Below are 6024 nucleotides of genomic sequence, written 5' to 3'. Positions count from 1 at the left end.
ACTCTCTCCCTAATGAGACAGCCCACTCTCTCCCTCCACTCTCTCTTTTCATGTCCTTTTCACCAGCTTCTAACCCCCTCCACCCTCTCATCTCCCCTCCAGGCGGGAGATGTGAACATATTCTCAAGTGTCCACTTGATCCAAGAAACTCACTCCTCACCAGCATCCCTCTCCAACCCATTGTCCAGTCTAATCCATGTCTGAAGAGTTGGCTTCGGAAATGGTTCCTGTCCTGGGGCAACAGAGGGTCTGGGGGCCATGATCACTGGGGTCCTTCCAGTCTCAGTCAGACCATTAAGTCTGGTCTTATGAGAATTTGGGGTCTGCATCCCACTGCTTTCCTGCTCCCTCAGGGGTTCTCGGTTGTGTTCCCTATCAGGGCAGTCATTGGTTGTAGCTGGATACCATCTAGTTCTTCTGGTCTCAGGATGATATAGTCGCTGGTTCACGTGGCCTTTTCTGTCTCTTGGGCTCGTAATCACCTTGTGTCCTTGGTGTTCTTCATTCTCCTTTGATCCAGGTGGGTTGAGAACAATTCATGCATCTTAGATGGCTGCTTGCTAGCGTTTAAGACCCCAGACGCCACTCTTCAAAGTGGGATGCAGAATGTTTTGTTAATAGATTTTATTATGCCAATTGACTTAGATGTCCCCTGAAACCATGGTCCCCAGACCCCTGCCCCTGCTACACTGGCCTTCGAAGCATTCAGTTTATTCAGGAAACTTCTTTGCTTTTGGTTTAGTCCAATTGTGCTGACCTCCCCTGTACTGTGTGTTGTCTTTCCCTTCACCTAAAGTAATTCTTATCTACTATCTAATTAGTGAATGCCCCTCTCCCACCCTCCCTCCCTCCCCTCTCTCATAACCACAAAAGAATGTTTTCTTCTCAGTTTAAACTATTTCTCAAGTTCTTATAATAGTGGCCTTATACAATATTTGTCCTTTTGCAACTAACTGATTTCACTCAGCATAATGCCTTCCAGGTTCCTCCATGTTATGAAATGTTTCACAGATTCCTCACTGTTCTTTATCGATGCGTAGTATTCCATTGTGTGAAAGTACCATAATTTATTTATCCATTCATCCTTTGATGGGCACCTTGGTTGCTTCCATGTTTTTGCTATTGTAAACAGTGCTGCAATAAACATGGGTGTGCATATATCTGTTTGTGTAAAGGTTCTTATTTCTCTAGGATATATTCCAAGGAGTGGGATTGCTGGATCATATGGTAGTTCTATTTCTAGCTTTTTAAGGAAGTGCCAAATCAATTTCCAAAGTGGTTGTACCATTTGACATTCCCACCAGTAGTGTAGAAGTGTTCCGATCTCTCCACAGCCTCTCCAACATTGATTATTTTGTGTTTTTTGGATTAACGCCAGCCTTGTTGGAGTGAGATGAAATCTCATTGTCGTTTTGATCTGCATTTCTCTAATGGCTAATGATTGCGAACATTGCCTCATATATCTGTTAGCTACCTGAATGTCTTCTTTAGTCAAGTGTCTATTCATATCTTTTGCCCATTTTTTAATTGGGTTATTTGTCTTTTTGCAGTTGAGTTTTTGCAGTATTATGTAGATTTTAGAGATCAGGCGCTGATCAGAAATATCATAGCTAAAAACTTTTTCCCCGTCTGTAGGTAGTCTTTTTACTCTTTTGGTGAAGTCTTTGGGTGAGCATAAGTGTTTGATTTTTAGGAGCTCCCACTTATCTAGTTTTTCTTCCACATTCTTTATAATGTTTTCTATACTGTTTATGCCATGTATTAGGGCTCCTAATGTTGTCCCTATTTTTTCTTCATGATCTTTATCGTTTTAGATTTTATATTTAGGTCTTTGATCCATTTTGAGTTAGTTTTTGTGCATGGAGTGAGGTACGGGTCTTGCTTCATTTTTTTGCAGATGGATATCCAGTTAGGCCAGCACCATTTATTAAAAAGACTGTCTTTTCCCCCATTTAAGTGACTTTGAGCCTTTGTCAAATATCAGCTGCTCATATGTGGATGGATTTATGTCTGGATTCTCAATTCTGTTCCATTGGTCCATGTATCTGTTGTTGTACCAGTACCAGACTGTTTTGACTACTGTGGCGGTGTAATAGGGTCTAAAATTAGGGAAAGTAAGGCCTCCTACTTTGTTCTTCTTTTTCAATAATGCCTTATTTATCCGGGGCCTCTTTCCCTTCCATATGAAATTGGTGATTTGTTTCTCCATCTCATTGAAGAATGCCATTGGGATTTGGATCGGAATTGCGTTAAATGTATAGATCGCTTTTGGTAAAATAGACATTTTTATAATCTTAAGTCTTCCTATCCATGAGCAAGGTATGTTCTTCCACTTATGTAAGTCTCTTTTGGTTTCTTGCAGAAGTGTACTGTAGTTTTCTTTGTATAAGTCTTTTACAACTCTGGTAAGATTTATTCCTAAGTATTTTACCTTCTTGGGGGCTACTGTAAATGGCATTGATTTGGTGATTTCCTCTTCGATGTTCTTTTTGTTGGTGTAGAGGAATCCAACTGATTTTTGTATGTTTATCTTGTATCCCAATACTCTGCTGAACTCTTCTATTAGTTTCAGTAGTTTTCTGGAGGATTCCTTAGGGTTTTCTGTGTGTAAGATCATGTCATCTGCAAATAGAGGTACTTTTACTTCTTCCTTGCCAATCTCGATGCCCCTTATTTCTTTATCTAGCCTAATTGCTCTGGCTAGGTCTTCCAGCACAATGTTGAATAAGAGTGGTGATAAAGGGCATCCTTGTCTGGTTCCTGACCTCAAGGGGAATGCTTTCAGGCTCTCTCCATTTAGAATGATGTTGGCTGTTGGCTTTATATAGATGCCCTTTATTATGTTGAGAAATATTCCTTCTATTGCTATTTTGCTGAGAGTTTTTATCATGAATGAGTGTTGAACTTTGTCAAATGCCTTTTCTGCATCAATTGATAAAATCATGTGATTCTTGTCTTTTGTTTTATTTATGTGGTGGATTACATTAATTGTTTTTCTAATATTGAACCATCCCTGCATCCCTGGTATGAATCCCACTTGGTCATGGTGAATTATTTTTTTGATATGTTGTTGAATTCTATTGGCTAGAATTTTGTTGAGGATTTTTGCATCTACATTCATGAGGGATATAGGTCTATAATTTTCTTTTCTTGTGGTGTCTTTACCTGGTTTTGGTATCAGGGATATGGTGACTTCATAGAATGAGTTTGGTAGTATTCCATCTTTTTCTATGCTTTGAGATACCTTTACTAGTAGCGGTGTTAACTCTTCTCTGAAAGTTTGGTAGAACTCTGCAGTGAAGCTGTCTGGACCAGGACTTTTTTTTTGTTGGGAGTTTTTTGATTACCTTTTCAATCTCTTTTTTTGTTATGGGTCTATTTAGTTGTTCTACCTCTGTTTGTCTTAGTTTAGGTAGGTAGTGTGTTTCTAGGAAGTTATCCATTTCCTCTAGGTTTTCAAATTTGTTTGGGTATAGTTTTTCACAGTAATCTGATATCCTTCTTTTAATTTCAGTTGGGTCTGTTGTAACATCGCCCATCTCATTTCTTATTCGGGTTATTTGCTTCCTCTCCTGTTTTTCTTTTGTCAGTTTGGCCAATGGTTTATCAATTTTGTTGAGTTTTTCAAAACACCAGCTTTTGGTCTTGTTAATTCTTTCAATTGTTTTTCTGTTTTCTATTTCATTTAGTTCAGATCCAATTTTTATTATTAGTTTTCTTCTGGTGCCTGTGGGTTTCTTTTGTTGCTCTCTTTCTATTTGTTTAAGTTGTAGGGATAATTCTTTGATTTTGGCCCTTTCTTCTTTTTGGATGTGTGCATTTATTGAAATGAATTGGCCTCTGAGCACTGCTTTTGCTGTGTCCCAAAGGTTCTGATAGGAAGTGTTTTCATTCTCATTGGATTCTATGAATTTCTTTATTCCATCCTTAATGTCTTCTATAATCCAGTCTTTTTTGAGCAGGGTATTGTTCAGTTTCCAAGTGTTTGATTTCTTTTTCCTGCTTTTCCTGTTATTGATTTCCACTTTTATGGCCTTATGGTCAGAGAAGATGCTTTGTAATATTTCAATGTTTTGGATTCTGCTAAGGCTTGCTTTATGACCTCATATGTGGTCTATTCTAGAGAATATTCCATGTGCACTAGAAAAGAAAGTATAGTTGGTTGCTGTTGGGTGGGGTGTTCTGTATATGTCTATGAGGTCAAGTTGGTTGATTGTGGCATTGAGATCTTCCGTGTCTTTACTGAGCTTCTTTCTGGATGTCCTGTCCTTCACCAAAAGTGGTGTGTTAAAGTCTCCTACTATTATTGTGGAGCTGCCTTTCTCACTTTTCAATGCTGATAGAGTTTGTTTTATGTATCTTGCAGCCCTGTCATTGGGTGCATAAATATTTAATATAGTTATATCTTCTTGGTGTATTGTCCCTCTAATCATTACCTAGTGGCCTTCCTTATCCTTTATGATGGATTTAACTTTAAAGTCTATTTTGTCAGAGATTAATATTGCCACTCCTGCTCTTTTTCGATTGTCGTTTGCTTGATATATTTTTTTCCCATCCTATGAGTTTTAGTTTGTTTGTGTCTCTAAGTCTAAGGTGTGTCTCTTGTAGGCAGCATATAGACGGATCTTGTTTTTTGATCCATTCTGCCATGTTCTGTCTCTTTATTGGTGCATTTAGTCCATTTAGATTCAGGCTAATTATGGATAGGTATGAATTTAGTGCTATCATTTTGATGTCTTTTTTTGTGTGTTGGCAGTTTCTTTTTCCCACTTGATTTTATGTGCTGAGTAGATTTTCTTTATGTATTGTCCTTTCCTCATATTTGTTGTTGATTTTGTTTCTGCTGAGTCTGTATTTTTCCCTTGTATTTTATTTTGATGAGTAGGATATTCCTTTGTGGTTACCTTATTGTTTACCCTTATTTTTCTAAATTTATAACTAATTTTTATTTCTTTGTATCGCCGTTTTTTATCTTCCTCTCCATATGGAAGGTGTATGATTACATATCTTAGTCCCTCTTTATTATTTTAATGTTGTCTTCCTTTATATAATAATATTGCTGTTACCCTGTGTTGGCCTTTTTTATTTTTTTAATATATATTTTTTTTATTTCCCTGGCTGGGTTGACTTCTGGTTGCTCTGCCCAGTGTTCTAGCCTTGGGTCGATACCTGATATTATTGATTTTCTAACCAAAGAACTCCTTTTAGTATTTCTTGTAGTTTTGGTTTGGTTTTTACGAATTCCTTCAACTTTATTTTATCTGGAAATGTCTTAATTTCACCTTCCTATTTAAGAGACAGTTTTGATGGATATATGATTCTTGGCAGGCAATTTTTTTCCTTCAATTTTTTAAATATGTCATCCCATTGCCTTCTTGCCTGCATGGTTTTTGCCGAGTAGTCCGAGCTTATTCTTATTGGCTATCCCTTCTAGGTGACTTTTATTTTATCCCTCGCTGCTCTTCTAATTGTCTTCTTATCTTCGGTTTTGGCAAGCTTGATTATAATATGTCTTAGTGACTTTCTTTTAAGATCTACCTTATGTGGAGTTTGATGAGCATCTTGGATAGATATCTTCTCATCTTTCACAATATCAGGGAAGTTTTCTGCCAACAAATCTTCAACAATTTTCTCTGTATTTTCTGTTATCCCTCCCTGTTCTGGTACTCCAATCACTTGTAGGTTATTTCTCTTGATAGAGTCCCACATGATTCTTAAGGTTTCCCGATTTTTTTTCTATTAACTTTTATTGAGCTTCAAGTGAACTTTTACAAATCAAGTCAGACTGTCACATATAAGTTTATATACACCTTACTGCGTACTCCCACTTGCTCTCCCCCTAATGAGTCAGCCCTTCCAGTCTCTCCTTTCGTGACAATTTTGCCAGCCTCCAACTCTCTCTATCCTCCCATCCCCCCTCCAGACAGGAGATGCCAACACAGTCTCAAGTGTCCACCTGATATAATTAGCTCACTCTTCATCAGCATCTCTCTCCTACCCACTGTCCAGTCCCTTTCAAGTCTG

Source organism: Loxodonta africana, chromosome 11 (genome assembly GCF_030014295.1).
Source record: "Loxodonta africana isolate mLoxAfr1 chromosome 11, mLoxAfr1.hap2, whole genome shotgun sequence".
Classification (NCBI taxonomy): Eukaryota; Metazoa; Chordata; class Mammalia; order Proboscidea; family Elephantidae; genus Loxodonta; species Loxodonta africana.
This window is presented reverse-complemented; position numbering follows the sequence as displayed.